Consider the following 16386-nt stretch of genomic DNA (forward strand, 5'->3'; position numbering starts at 1 on the left):
GTTTCTCTAAAGTTTTCGGTTGTATCAGAGAGGGGAGTGTGGTGGGCAACAGAAGGATCCAATTACCATTTTATGCCCACTGCTGATACTAAGTCTTGCCAACACAGTCTAGCCTGCAGCTTCAATTTCTACCTGAAAGGATTTGAGTTTCTTGTCCAATGTGACGAACACACTACCTCCATTTCCCATAACTGACCCAGTCAATATATTCTTAAATTCTCCCCACCCCCAAATTTATCACAGTACGGGATAGGAAATAGATCAAAACACATATAGAAACCTGATGGAACATAATGACCTACAAATGCAGTAACACAGCTCTTTACAAAACAGTGAAGCTAGGAAACAAATTACTTACAGCAGTCTGATAACACAAAAACCATACAACTCATATCAGTTGCTACCACATACCATGTTTTCTACTTAATAAGAGAAACTGCAAGCAAAGGTGTTAAATTCTCTTACCTGAACACTTGATATATTCAGCCTACAAAGCTTTGAGACACAGGGATGTATTTCGCAGCACGAAGAATCCCGTCTGCGAGGCTGATACTTGTTCTACCATCTATCACTGAAACCAAGAAAGAACACTGTATTATCACGAAAATGATAGGTACAACCATGAAAAATAAAAGGAGTAAAACAGAGTGGAAGAATGATTGATGACTGTAAATGTAACTCTATGGCTGCAACACATCCAGAAAACAGAAGGCAGGCACATAGGTGTTAGCCTCTAACTCAATTTGCCAGAAAGGTGATGTAAATTTTATACACACCCTGTCTATATTACAAGCCTCAGCTTAAAATAGTTAACTCCTCTAATTTCCACCTTCTCCCCTAAATATTGCAACCACGTAGCAAGAATGTCATTAATAATAATACTTTTCTCAAACTTACTATACATGTTAACGCAGTGAGGACCTTAAACTTTTAAATTCTCCAAGCTCAGTCTACAGAAGGACTAAATAGGAAGATCAGTGATACACGAAAGTAAAGCATGAACGAACAATCTGAACCTCAAGTTGACAGAACATTTTATATAACAGAAATGTAAATATACCATATAGCGGAGATGCTGAGTCACAGATAGGCATAACAAAAAGACTTTCACAAATACAGCTTTCGGCCAGTAAGGCCTTTGTCAAAATTAGGTGACAAACGAATGAACGCATGCATGCACGCCCCTCTCTCCCCCACAAAAACTCCCACTCGTGAGCGAGTTGCGTTTGTATCAGTGTGTACGTCATCTAACTTTGACAAAGGCTGAAAGCTATAGACAGCCTTTTTGTTGTGCGTATCTGAGACTCAGCGTCTCTGCTACATGGTGAGTAGCCACTTTCTTTTTCACAATATTGTTACATTCCACCCCATTTTCCATTGTTTGAAAAATGTAAACATTTTAGCTTATGGCATATGGTAACAATATCACATATTTTTTTTTTTTACTGTCTGTAAGGATTTGCACTCTTGATCTTTAGGCAACACACAAGAAAGTATGCAAACTTTCAAATTTATCAGTGTCTCACAACAAATGACCACTATTGGAAATAGCAATGATGGCTGCACACTGTATAGTTGTGAATGTCTATCCACTGCTCAATGTCTTCAATATACAACGGAGTTCATCATTCTATTATTTGTATTACATAGGAACGGGTAAAGAGAAACCTTCATATGAGTTGTTGGCTTTGGCCACTGAAGTAATGTTAATAGCTGCTGGCTGGGATGACGAACTGATCTGTACGTTAACCCAAGACATAGTTTAGGTGAAAAGGTAGCAGTTAGTATGTTAGCGAAACCAACAAATGTGATAAAAAAAAAATTTGGTTGTGGCAACAGACTGACCTGTAGCTTATGCCGGGGGGGGGGGGGGGGGGGGGTCGCAATTATGTCACGTTATAGCCGCCATATGGTTTGCAGTCACGTGTAACATGTTTCCTGTTTCACTGGTCAAAGCCGATGATCTGTACCCCACACATCCTTCTATATCCCATATAAATTTCTCAGAGAGAGAGAGAGAGAGAGAGAGAGAGAGAGAGAGAGAGAGAGAGAGAGAGAGAGAGAGAGAGAGATAGATAGATAGATAGATATGTATGCAAATGTTGTATCTTACATTACTTGCAACGGACTTCATAACTGTCACTGTAGCATATAGTTGTTGATGACTGAGGACAGGGAGTGGATGTGGAGAGGAAGGGAGGAGGACAGGTAAGGTGGAAAGACGAATGGCCTGCTTATGCAATGAACTGTAAGACTGTGCATTTTTTGGATCAACACTACTGAAGGGGAAGCAAATTTTGAACATTTGCTGTAAAAATTATCCACAAAATTTTATTGCCTGTTTTACATTTGAAATACTGCAATACACTGTGTGTGTTTTACTCTAGAGTATATTCTTATCGACAGTGTAAAATTGTAATTCCATAAGCAATGTATATAGGTGGTCACTGTGTAACGGAAGTTTTGGTGATGACACAATCCAACATCTCCTGGAGTTCTTCCTCAATACCTCGAAGACGGTATTATATTTACATCCCTATGCCCAAAAAGGGGGAGCAACTGTGAAATGTTGCAAGACATGACGTATCTCTGCATGTTGGATATTGAAACCAAGTACATTAACATTGGGCTAGTACAGTTCCTGTATCCAATGATATCCACGTGCAATGATTTTGTTTTGACACCCCTGCCCTTACCCTTCCCAAACTGTATCCTAGCATTTAATCAGCTGGCCTCAGTGTCACCTTCCATTTCCATGTTGTCACAACTACAGTGAGTTAATTTCAACAGCACGCACACTACATCTCATATTTAACACAAGCTGACTGGGTTTTCTTCCCCCCCCCCCCCCCCTCTTTCACTGTGCATCTGTGAGGGATCACAGTACTTCAGGAGGGGGAGTGGGAGCAGATTATGTTTCATAATATGGCCAAAACAATAGCACTAACAAAACTTGGGCCACTGACTACATTTTAACACTTTACTTCTCTACAACAACAGACATCATATGCTAAATCTCATGATTAATCACCACACAAACTACACTAAAACTGAATATCAAAACAGAGATATACAGCCTATCCAACAAAAACAAAGCGAGGAAATCGCAAGGGGTTGGGGGTATTAAAAGATTATGCATATTTCAAGTTAACGAACATACATACTGTACCCTGGAATTTGTTTCTTGCATATTTTGTATCAGGAAATATGAAATGTGGCACAAAAACACTTCATTATTGCAAATAGTTGCACCCTATGTTAAGTGGCTCATACATCACAACATAAACCCTCACATCAAGAAAGAGATGAAGCAATATATCAAAAGTGACCTTGAATTTATAAGATATCATCTGTATCCTCCAGTTCCAGTGATATAAAATGGAAATGTAATGTTATCTTTAAGACAAATGCGTATGAGGACCAATGAAATACAGGAAAAACACAACACTAAAATTTCTGAGAAACAGCACACAAACAAAACCTGAAGAATCAACTTGCTTATCTCCAATGGAACTGGCTTCAAAATGAGTCTCAGTGGTGATAAATACTGTATTTCTTACCGGTTAGAATGTCACAAGCTTACAACAAAATCTTACAAATCAATGAAATTTCGAAAATAATTATTACTTTATCTTATTTTATTATTTTTTCTTACAACATCAAATAATGGTGACAACACTCCAAAAGAACAACAATTTAAGAAATTAATGGTCGCTTATTTTAAATATGTTTAGCTTCTGACAAAATTATTACTTGGTGTGTTTTCAGTATGACAACAAAAAATTTTCATTTCTTCAAACAATTAAAATATTATCTGCAAGAAAGGCGTTTAGAATTGCGCATGAAACGTAGTTGGGCATCTAATGAGATAGTTCATAATATCTGAATACAAAGCGATGTCTCAAGTAAACAAACTAACTAATTATAATACATATACAAATGAAAGCATTAACAGTCACCTAAATCGTGTGGAGAACACAATGGCCAAGCTATATAATTCCCCAACAGAAACATATCAATTGTGATGCATCTCTTCAAAAAACAACGCCAGCACAAGATACAATCAGTAAAGATTAACAAAACAGCTCCAAATTATCCAAAACAATTGTTGAATTAATACATCAAACGCATCAACATAGGTAACTTCAATAATACCATTAACAATTCCCCCATACGAGTTACAAAAAGAGTTGCACTCCACTAAACAATTCAGTTATTAACGTTTACATACAAGTTATAATAGCAACGCAACACTAACACGCGTTGACGACTATGCCTTGTTTGTTTACAGAATCGGACAGCAATGAAAATGCTATAAATTCGCATTCAGGGCACCATAACAAAACAATGGAACATCATTTAGCATATTTCTATTTGATACTAACAATTTCTTTTCCGAATTACATAGAAAAACAAGTCATACGATCACCTGTAATGTATAAAATCATACACAATCATAATCCCTGTTAATTTTACAAGAGCACGTAAATTAATTTCGTCACTATATTCCACCATGTTTTTATTTCACATACACAGATTTAGCACTTCCGCATCATTGCTTCCCACATGAAACACCACGAAGATCAAACAAATCGGAAGAGTTGTGATTGCTACTCGAGTGTTTACCATCAACATCCAAACTTCATTTACGCATAACATCACTTTACTGCGGCAATGATGGGTTACAATTACGTTCACCTCAAACAATACTAACTTCTGAAGCGGAGTACATGAAGGTTGCAGGAAATATACACGTTTTCCACCGTATTTTGCTGTAAATAAAAGCTAACCACAACCACAGGTGGTCTCCGCTTTATAGGGGAAGCTTGCATTATATAACAATTTTTACACCAGTACTTCACTCTGCTGCATTTTAAGCACCTTCGAAGATCGTATTACGGTGAAAATTATCGGCACTTCTGACCTACATACTATATAAACACAGTAAAATTAAATACTAGTGTTTTAGGTTATAGTTACTTACAGTTATAATCCAGAGATTATAGTATTTTGTTATAGTCTCTTTGAAGTTGGTCCTTAGCATCGCGTATTGAAGCGCCTCCACAGCGACTATAAATTGGGAACTGTTTGGCGGCCATGTTAAGTGAAAACTACCGCGAAGATCAAAATATGATGTTTCAAGCCATGCGTTTGTTTGGTATATACCGTGAAATACGACGTGTTGTAATTTATGAATAGCTAATGAGACAGGAAATCGAAATTACCCTCGAGCAAGGACCACCAACAGAATGACCACCTCTTTTCCAATAAACTGTTTTCCTTTCGTTTTCTACGAACAAGTACTGCAACAGAAATTGACTACTATGACTTCATATGGCTAGAACGAGGGGAGGTATCAGGCCAGCAACTTCATGCGTACATCTCCGAAGTAGCTTAAGTCCTTAAATTCGAAAGGTACCGTTTTTCCATTAACAACATTCGTTATACGTATGTAGTCGTCTTTGCTACGGGAAGTTGGACTGCATTTCTCGACAATATAAAACATAAATGAGTATTTTGTTGTAGTCTGCAAAACATTTTCCTGTATGTCGTAATTATTTGTATTTAAAAGAAGTTAAAATTTTAAGTTTCACATAATTTTTACATTGTACCCTCTAGTTGTAATTTCCTTTCACGATAAGGTACTTGAGATTTTTAATATTAAACGGAAATTTCGTTGTCAGCCGGGTCAAATATCTCGTGTCAATTTCTTAACGACTTGTGTAAAAATTACAGGAAATTAGTAGCTGTATAGTTTTTCTCAGGGCACGTATTTGTTGTTAGAATTGTGATCAGACAAGTTTTAAATTATTTTAAACTCATTGTTGGAATCCTGGCGCAGTTTCGTTCTCAGATGCATATTAAAGCTATAAAAACAGCGTGCTAGGTTGTGGAACGACTGACAAAAATAACATTAATTCAGCGCTTGCTTGTCTCTCCCGACGTATCTAAAGATCTATATCAGTGGTTGTGTGCGATTCTGTCGAAGATAATCACATTGCAGGTCGGATATTGTGTAGGTGTGGTGAATCAATAGTCACTAAGCTTTCAGTCCAGTAATAATAATAAAGCATTTTTTTTTTCATTGTCGTGGATAAGAAATAATTGATAGATTTATACCTATTTCCGTTTGGGATAGTAAAATAGTTTTAGTTTCATAATTTACGGAATTTGCAATATTGCTATAGTTTATGAGAAATTGTAAATTCGATAAGTACACGGAAATGAGATAAACATTGTTTATGGATCCGGTTTACCTACTACACCCTCGTTTTACTAGTTTTGACAATCTGTTCGTTTAACAAATCATCTGTATGACACCAAGGAGGTTCAGGAGTTTGAGTTGGTCCTACTGCATTGGTTGACAAAATGGTGTACGAATTTTGAAGCACAAAATGTGCGGAGAAATGACATAGAAATGTAGCCCTTGACCACATTGGGCATGAAGTTTAATTTGTGCACTGACCTATCCAAAAGAAGGCAAACACTAGTTTAAAACTGCGTTCATAACCTACTTCTGATTTAAGATTTATCACTGTTGAAGGTAATCTCTAATTAAATATGTGCTATTGATAATATGCACGTAAAGACATTTTCATTTAGTTACACGCATGACAGAATCTTAGTAATAGCACAAGATTTCAATTCAAGATCAACAAATTCCGTTTGTATCGAAGCGGTATATACTTTTGAGTTTTAACGCGGTTAAGTTAAATTCTGTTTTATATTTGTGCACTCTTAAGTAGTATGTGTGCCCTCAACGTCAAAGCTTTTCCAATTTTGCTCAGCCTACTAGTTGGTTCGGAATAAATTCATAACACAGCTTGATTTGGTTCTGGCATTTTCTTATATTTAAAGAGTAAAAATTTGTCTGTCATAATGTTACAGAACACAGTACATTGTAGCCTAATGTGAAGTATCTGTAGTTGTTTTCAAACTTAGCTTTAGCCATCTGATTTAAAAGTGCCAGTGTCAGGAGAGTCACATATTTAATTTTCAGTCTACACCACTATGATGAAATGATATTCAGGTCTAGTTACATACTTTTGAAGGTTTCTGTGTTATCTTTCAGCTCGTACACTAGAATTCAGAACTTTGAACACATTATAGCATTAACAGAAACATTTACCAAGTTGTGACATGGTAATGGATTAAAACAGTGATCCAGGAAGTGTAGAATGAATTTCTTTTATTTCCGGCAATGATTACAAATCTTTTGGACCTTTGACTACCAGTTTTTATCAGCAGTGACCACATTCAGATCTTTTTAATAACATGCCCTAATATAATAAAGCCATAGTGGCATCGTTAAAAAAATATACACAAAATCAGCTTGTTATCATTGCACATATTTAAAATATGGTGTAAAATAGGCCACAGCTTTGGCAGAGTCATACTGTTCCTGTTGGTACTGGTAGTGATAGAGACAGTATGACTGCCAGTCAGATAAGTTTTGTGATAATGACAGAAATAAAAGAAATTAATTGGCAGAAGTACTTGATTAGTGATATGCTATGTAGAATGGGGAATTTGTTGGATTAATTTACACTGGAAGAGTGTAGTATACTGATGATGTATGTGATTAGCAGTAAACAAAGTGAATACAATATTTATTGTTCCACGGATGAATAAGTAAAATGAAATGTTAACGATTCTTAGAAGGATAATGCCAGAGTTGATGAAATTGAACACATTTTAAAGCCATGAAATTTAGATATAGGTTTAATATAAGAAAGGAGTGCAAAAATTTATTAGTAAGAAAGTATAAGAATAATAATGTTTAAGCAACATATTTGCATTTAAATTAGGCCTAATATTAAAATCAAATGTGGAGACAATTACTAGAGGAAGGTCCCAAAAGAAAATTGATCATTTCATAATATTACAGTTTTAAACCATTTGAGATGTGAGACTCGGCAGTCATTCTGAGGTTAGGTAAACTTCTGCAAATGAATAGAAGATGAGACGACTGAAACGAAAGGTTTCTCCTCTAGTTAAACTGTTGAAAACATCATTAATGAAAGTGTATTAACTTTTATGCTGTTTGTTGTATAAATGAGTTAATGAATTATTGTAGGAAATTTGCAAAATTCAGTAGTATATTTTGGTATGAGATAGTCAATTATTATGACATTTGCAGGGGGTTTGAGGTGAAATATGGGCAGAAATGTGGAAGAAAACACAAGAACACTGCCATGTGTGGCATGACCATGTGAGGGGCGACAAATCAGTCATATGCATTTGTGATTCCCCCCCACTCAGATGAGTAAGTGCCTTCACACATCCAGCAGAGCACTTAATTCTTCACTTGTCGAATCACTAGAGTAGTAAAAACCTTCACATAAATGTCAAGACCATTCCCAGCAGTATGCCAGATGTCATCCTTAGTCGCATAGTTGAGGTTACAGTCCAAATTATTTCCTCTTGGACTTAACCCTTTCCCATTTCCCCAATGTGAGCTTGTGCTCTGTCTCTAATGAGTTTGCCGCTTCTGCCATTCAGATCAAACCACATTTGGGGTGATAACATGGAAACAAATCAAATTTGTGATTTCTGGCATGGCCCGAGGAAGTGTTACAGGCCATCTGCTGTCACTAATCTGCATAAACTATTTAGGATACAATCTGAGCAGCTGTCTTAGATTGTGTGTTGATGATGCTGTCATTTACAGTCTAAGAGCAAAATGATAACACAGTAAATACCTGTGTGGTGTGAAAAGTGGCAGATACCCTAAACAATAAAAAGTGTTAGCTGCTAATGAATACTTAAAAAGAAATTGTGAAATTTCAATCACATGGTAAATGACACTAATTTAAAGCAAGTTGATTCAACTTCATACATAGTGGGTGCAGTTACGAACAGTTTGTTTAAACTATCACATAAAACATGTTATGGAGAAGGCAAACAACACACTACATTTTATTGTCAAAAAACACACAAAAGCAAAAAATATGCTAAACAGACTTACTACAGTAAGATTCTCTCTCATCTTCTGGAGAATTGGCGCATGACAAATTGACAGTGAACATCCAAAAAGTTCAAGGTAGGACAGCTCAATTTGTATTCTCGAAAACTGGGCATGTAGTGGATATAATATGTTAGATGAAATTTGTCATTAAAACAAAGGCATTTTTTGTTGAGGCAAGATCTTTTCACAAAATGTCAATTACCAACTTTCTCCTCTGAATTCCAAGTTAATTTCCTGGCATTCCACTTACATAGAGGGAAATTAGCATTGTAATAAAATAGAAGAAATCGAAGGTTGCATGCAAAGATTTAGGTGTCCATTTTTCCCACGGGCAGTCTGATAGTGGAATGTTAAAAACAGTCTGAAAGTGGTTCTATGGACCCTCTGCCCAGCACTTGGTGAATTGCACAGTAGTCATGTATATGTAGATGTCTGTGGCACTCATTAATCATGAACATAATGGTCTTAAATTATTTACTCATATCACTTTTAATCATGGGTTGTGTCAAATAGCATTGTTCGGAAGACTTGAAACTCTCAAAGGAAATCATCAGAACATTCAAATACCACCTTTGTGTTAAACAATGGAAAGTCCAGGATGTAATAATGACAAGTCAGATACAGTGGTGATGTGTTTTTGAGTAGTGCTTACGTGAATCTGGCTCATCATCTCCTCTGTATGGTGAATATTACCTTTGTGTTAAGTTATGCTAAGGAAAGCTTTTGACAGTGTTAGCTGAAATGCATTCTTTGAACATTTGAAGTTACCAGAGATAAAGTTAATCTACAGCTACTATGGAAAGCACACTGCAGTTAAGAGTTGAAATATGTTAAAGGGAGGCAGTAATTCAAAAAGGAGTGACAGGATCAGCCTATCCTTCATGTTACTCAATCTGCCCCTAGAGCAAGCAACAAAGGAAAACAAAGAGCCATTTTGGAAAGTTCAAGGAGGAGAATTCAAAACATTGTGGTTTGCCTTTGACTTATAATTGATAGAAATGGCAAACAACTTTCGAAAGCTGTGGATACAATTGATAGTGTCTTGAAAAGAGGTTATAAGATGAAAGTCAGCAAAAGGGGAAGTGGAGAGCATCCTAATTAAATCAAATGGTGCGAAGGGAATTTGATTATGGAATTCGTTACTTAAAGTAGCTAAAGTGTTTTGGAATTTGGAGATGGTCATAGTAGAGAGGGCATAAAATGCGGGAAGCCAATATGTAGAAAAGTTTTTGTGAACAAGATACATTTGTTAAAAATTTAATATAAATATGAGAGTTAGGAAGTTTTTATAAAAGTATTTGTCTCGAGTGTAGTGTTGTACAGAAGTGAAACACGAATGATAAACAGTTAAGACAAGAAGAGAGTAGAGGCTCTTGAGTGAGAAAAAGGAAGATTCGATAACGCACATTTTGAGGCATATAAATAATTAATTTGGCAATAGAGAGATGAGCAGAGGGTAAAAATTCCCAAGTGAGGCCAAGGCTTAACTACAGCATGCAAGTTCAAGTGGATGTAGGTTGTGATAGTCATATAGACATGAGGAGATTTGTACAATAGAGGAAATCTGCATCAAACCAGTCGTATTTCTGAAGATCACAGTAATGATGATAATAATAATAATAATAATAATAATAATAATAATAATAATAATAATAATAATATGTATTTTATGTAATATCATTTTGTATGAAAATACTACAGCCAAATGCAGAACGGTGGGATCGTAACTCATACCTTGATGTTGGCTAGCTGAGTTAGCATTCCATGTTGAATGATATCGACAAGATCTTAAAATTAACTCTTTTCACTTGGCTATACTGTCAGGCTATCACCATGTTACTGTCTGCATCTGTAGTCTACAAACCAATGCAAAGTGCATGAAAGAGGATATCTCATTGTACCAGTTATTAGGGTTTTTTTCCTGTTCCAGTCATATACAGAGCACAAGAAGATGGTTGTTTGAATGCCTTTCTGCATGCTGTAATTATTCTAATCGTGTCGTCAAGATCCTTACAATACCTACCTAGGAGGTTGTACTATATTCCTAAAGTCCTCATTTAAAGTCGGTTCTTGAAACTTTGTTAGTAGACTTCTGTGTTTTGAAGAGTTAGCCAGTTCAGTTTCTTCAGCATACCTGTGACACTGTCCCACTTGTCAAAGAAACCTGTGACAGTTCATGCTGCCCTTCTTTGTATATGTTCAATATCCACCATTAGTCCTATTTGGTACGGGTCCCACACACTTGAGCAATATTCTAGAGTGGGTTGCACATGTTGTAGTTGTAAGAGTTTGCTGATTCCAGTCGTGATTTACATTTCTGAACATTTAAAGCAAGTTGCCAATCTCTGCACCACTATATCATCTTATCAAGATCTGGCTGAATATGTATGCAGCTTTTTTCAAATTGTACTTCATTTCAGATAACTGCATCATCTGCAAAGAATCTGATCTTACTATTAAAATTGTCTGCAAGGTCATTAATATAAAACATGAACAGCAATAGCCCTAACACATTTCCATGGGCCACACCCGAAGTTACTTCTACATCTGATGATGACTTCATCTAAGATAATATGCTGTGTCCTTTCTACCAAAAGTTCTTGATCCAGTCACAAATTTCACTTGATACACCATTTGATTGTAATTTTGACAAGCATAGGTGTGGTACTGAGTCAAATGCTTTTCGAAACTCAAGAAGTGCTGCATCTACCTAACTGCCTTTGCTTTATTCCAGCTACTTGGCACGGTTTTTTGTCTGAGGGATCTACAATACACTGTAGTTAGAAGTAAGCCCAAAGCAGCAGCAAATTCAGTGTAGACTCTGATAGGGATTCCTTCAGACCCTGGAATTTTGTTCAGTTTTAATGATTTCTGCTGTTTCTTAACACCATTCACACTAATACTGATTTTATTCATCTTTTCAGTGGTACAAGGATTAAATTGGGGCAATTCTCCTGTTTTTTCTTTTGGAAAAACAAATTAATTAATTAATTAAAAACAGAGTTAAGCATTTCAGCTTTTGCTTTGCTACCCTCAATTTCAGTTCTTGTCTCATTCCTTAAGGACTGGACACTAATTTTGGTGCTACTAATAGTCTTTACGTACGTCCAGAATTTCTTTGGGCTAGTCATTGAAGGCTTCACGCATTGCTCTCTGACAGCCAAATGTGTTTCGTTTAGCGTCTGTTTGTAGTCCTATGCTTTGTTTTACACCCCTAATGCAGTAGTCTCTGCTTCTTTAGAAGTTTCTTTACTGTGACTGTATACCATGGAGGATCCTGCCCATTATGAACTGTTCTACTGGGTACATATCTATCTAGTGTGTGGCAAACTATTCTTTTAAACTTGCCTCATAGTTCCTCTACATGCTCCTTCCCTATGCTGAAAGTTTCAAGCTCCTCATTGAGATATGACACTACTGAGTTTTTATGTAGTTTGCCGTACATCTATATCTGTCTGCTTGTTTCAGTTGTCCTTTGTACTTTGGTAATCATTGTTGCCACAACCGCGTCATGGTCACTGATACCAGTTTCGTTGTGGACATCCTCAAAGATGTCAGGTCTGTTTGTTGCCATTGGAGCTAATATAATTTCATCAGAAGTGGAGTTCTGAACTATCTTTTGAGGTGGTGTTCAGAGTAGGCATTTGGTAATGTTTCACTGGATGTCTTGTAACGCCCACCACTAAGAAAATTCTAATTTCTCCAATTGATTGTTGGATGATAGGTCTCCATCAATGACTTCAGTATGATTGAGGAACGTACATACAAGTGAGCTGTGGTTTTGTGCAAAGTTTTTGGTTACATAAGGAGATGAGTGTGGTGGATGATAGAAGGATCCGGTTACCAGTTTATGCCCATCCCTGATACAGAGCCTTGCCCAAACAATGTCACATGCAGCTTGAATTTTTATCTCAGTGGATTTGACCTTCTTGTCTACTGCGACAAATACACCCTCTTCATTCTGCATTAGCGTATCCTTTCAATATACACTTACACTTTCCCAAAAAATCTCATTGCTGTCAATTTTATGTTTCAACCAGCTTTCTGTACCTAGTATTATGTGAGTATCATTGCTTTTCAAGAGCACTTCAAACTCTGGCACTTTGTTGCGAATGCTTTGGCAGTTAGCTACTTAGAATTTTAATACATCATACATTGGAGGCATTTCTTTTGCTCTTACACTGATACTTCTGGGCTTCCTACAGCTATCATTATCTGTTTTGAATGGAGAGTCACCTAATCTAAAAAGAAAAAAAAAGAAGCACCTTGTGTGCACCTCACACAGGCAGCTGCCTGGGTAGCAGCCTATGTTGTTTATTTCACACTTGAATCATCATCAACCCTATGGCACAGGAAGTAGCAGCTTAGCTCGTCACAGGACCTTCAAAGTCTGGTTCAGTCTTTTCACACAACTCAGAACCAAAGGACCATGATTAGTTCTGGGGACAATGCTGCAATTTATGAGCTTCCTTGAAACTCCTTGTGTAAGGGTGGTCTTCTCAGCCCTCAATGCCAGTCGCTGGAATGGTCGAAGTATGACCTTTGAGCCTGGGGGATAGGCATCATTTGTCCCAATATGTGGCACAATCTGTGGTTGGTTGCACCCTATTGCCTCAGTGACTGCTGGAATAGCCTCATTAACGACTTGAATGAGGCCAGCAGGCATACACACTGAGTGCACCTGATGTCTTATCTTGTCCCTTGCTGCCATTTCCCTAAGGGATGCCATCATTCACTGTCCTTTAGAATTGACAACAATTAATAGACCCCTGCCCTTTTTTGTTTGTCTCCTCCAGACACCAGACAAAACAGGTGAAATGACCCCCACTGGCTTAGTTTTAGAATCAGTGAAAGACAGTGCCTCAGATTTGTTGGTTAGGGGATCGGTACAACACTCTGAGTCCCCCTGGTCCCCTGCCGACTTGTATAGAACACCTAGATCTACCATTGACATGCCACTCACAGTCAAGCGGATGAGTACTGACAGATCCTATTTTCTGCAGAGGAGACAGGATACACACAAGAGGGTAATACTTTAGGTACTGTTGGTTCTGGTACCACAGATGCAGGACTCTAGGGAGCTCAATACACACATTCTCAGCAGCTGCCAATCATTTGACAGTAGTCAGGAAGATTTCCAGCTGTTTAGAAATATCAGCCAACTCATCCCGTGCGAGAGCAGCATTGTCAGTGGGGCTGCATTTTGGCTGCTGCAAGGTATTGCAGAACAGTGAACAAATAACTTTAAACAAACCCTGCTGAACATCTTTTAATCTGTTGAGGAAAAATAGAGAGAGAGGGAAAGAAAGAAAGAAATTATTATTAATAATTCCCTATAAAAACTGAAGCAAATACACAAAACGAGATTTCTGTTAATCCCCTTTTGTGAGACAAATTGACTTGTATTCAAGAGAAATAAGGTTCAGTAATCTGACTCAGATTTTACCTAAACAGCCTTCTCTGTCTTTTGTACCTTTTCATGTTTTCTTCCATTCTTGATAATCCGTTGAGCATGATTTAGTCTGAATGCTTATACTAAAGATAATTACTCAGCACATAAACACTTTGCCACACTACAACAATATTAGTGGCTTGTTGGGCTCTTCCACAAAAGTAGGACATCATTGTTTGTAGATGTCAACCAAGTGCACCTACTGTTGGTTTTCTGACAATGATGTAAATGTAGGTAGTAACTTTTTGTATTAATTTTATCTGCACAACTTGCAAAAAGTGTTATATTCACAAAAGTTGTTCAAAGTGGCATCACCTAAGTTCTGAAGTGGTGTGAGCTTGTTGCACAATACTTTTCACTTGATCCAAGAAGAAAAGAATAGTCAAGTCAAATTAGGCAAACATGCTGGCCACATGACCACTTAAATGTTGATAGAGGTTGAAATATTGTGAACTAAGTACTTAAAAAATCAGTTTATTACGTCATTCAGATGATGATTCCTGGACTGCTGCTGTATGCTGGTGGTAGCATTATCTGACCACCTTTTGTGCTTCATAACTATAATTTTCAGACAAGATTTCCTCTTAGATTAGTGCATTAATGAGCTTGCTAATCTCTCATAGATCGATCATCAGCATCAATCATCACTACCTTCGAGGTAATGCCAAGCATTAAGGTGCTTATAGTATTTTGTTCACAGCTTTAAGAGGCTGAACCGGGTATTTCGTGATGTTTTTCAAGTGCACGTATGCAAGTAAGTGTACCAAGATCAAGCAAGTAATATTGACTGTGATCTCACAAAGTTTCGTTGGCCCGTTGTAGAGAAATGGTGATAGAAGAGAGCTTGTGTAGAGAAATGGTGGTAGAAGAGAGCAGTTAAGTTTGAAATTGTGGAAAGAGTTTCGGCAACATGGCATTTGATGGAATCTGTGTACAATTACAGCTGCCGTACACACTTATAATGCATTGAACACACTGAATTAGAGATGATTCCTGATGACAGGAGCTATATTGTGGCATTGAGTCCAGGAGACACCAGAAGTATGGAGGACATACCTCGATTCAGGAGTGCTCTGTCACCATGCACAGTCTTTATTACTTGATCAAACCTGGTTGCAAGGTGTGTAAATCTCACAGGATTGTGTTCCAGATGTGGATGTGTCTGTACAAGCATCTCCATGTCTGGACTTTTCCTCAAACCAGTATACATAATTTGAGGACAGTGGTGTTGCTGAAGTTACAGGTCATCTGCGGATGTTGTAAGCCTGACTATTCCAGATTGGGTGCTCACCTGCAGGCAGTGGTGGGCAAACAGCTGATGCTTGGACAACCAGTCAGTCAGGCATGTGAGTGCTTGTACCAAATGGGACAGCGTTGCAAGAGCCTGACCAGTGCAAAAATTTGGAGCATACCATCTGATCAAAAGTATCTGGACATCTATTAGTGTACATTAATATGGGATGTATCTGCCCTTCAATTTTATGAAGACTTGAACTTTGTTGGGGACACTTTCAGTGAGGTCTGTGAATGTCTGTGGAGGAATGGCCGCCCACTCTTTCTCAAAAGTTGAAACCAGAGAAGGTAGGCATGTGGGACACTGGGGTCTGGAGTGAAATTGATGTTTTAACTTATCACAGAGGTGTTACATCGGGTTCGGGTCAGGACTCTGATTAGGCCAGTCCATTTCAGGGATGTTGTTATACTCAAACCAATGGCTCACTGCTGCTTTATGAAAGCGTGCATTTGTCATGCTGATACAGTCAGTCATTCTCTCTGAGCAGTTCCTCTACTCTATACAGTGCACAGTGCTGTAAAAAGTGTTCATATTTTTCCACCTAAGGGGACCACATCCTGACTATGAAAAACACCCCCATACCATAACACTACCTCCTCTGTACTTCACTTTTTGCACTACACATGATGACAGGTAACATCCTCCAGGCATTCACTGAACCCAAACCCGTCC

The 16386-nt window shown here is 37.6% G+C and overlaps 2 protein-coding genes across 7 annotated transcripts in view; one reads left to right on the forward strand and one right to left on the reverse strand.

The window, feature by feature from the left end:
- LOC126189046 (bromodomain-containing protein 3-like) overlaps positions 1-5120 on the reverse strand; it is a 108789-nt gene extending 103669 nt beyond the window's left edge. For 2 of the 4 annotated variants that reach the window (XM_049930899.1, XM_049930900.1), the window contains exons 1-2: positions 4985-5120; positions 466-571 (exon numbers count right to left, since the gene is read on the reverse strand). The gene's annotated coding sequence lies outside the window, so the exon portion shown is untranslated. The other 2 variants (XM_049930901.1, XM_049930902.1) reach the window with 1 other exon arrangement.
- A 785-nt stretch (positions 5121-5905) lies between these two features.
- LOC126187319 (guanine nucleotide-binding protein subunit beta-5) overlaps positions 5906-16386 on the forward strand; it is a 180027-nt gene continuing 169546 nt past the window's right edge. Inside the window, exon 1 of one of the 3 annotated variants that reach the window (XM_049928332.1) lies at positions 5906-6016. The gene's annotated coding sequence lies outside the window, so the exon portion shown is untranslated. Of the gene's footprint in view, positions 6017-6270; positions 6545-16386 lie in introns of those variants that run through there. The other 2 variants (XM_049928331.1, XM_049928329.1) reach the window with 2 other exon arrangements.

This window comes from Schistocerca cancellata, chromosome 5, assembly GCF_023864275.1.
Source record: "Schistocerca cancellata isolate TAMUIC-IGC-003103 chromosome 5, iqSchCanc2.1, whole genome shotgun sequence".
Classification (NCBI taxonomy): Eukaryota; Metazoa; Arthropoda; class Insecta; order Orthoptera; family Acrididae; genus Schistocerca; species Schistocerca cancellata.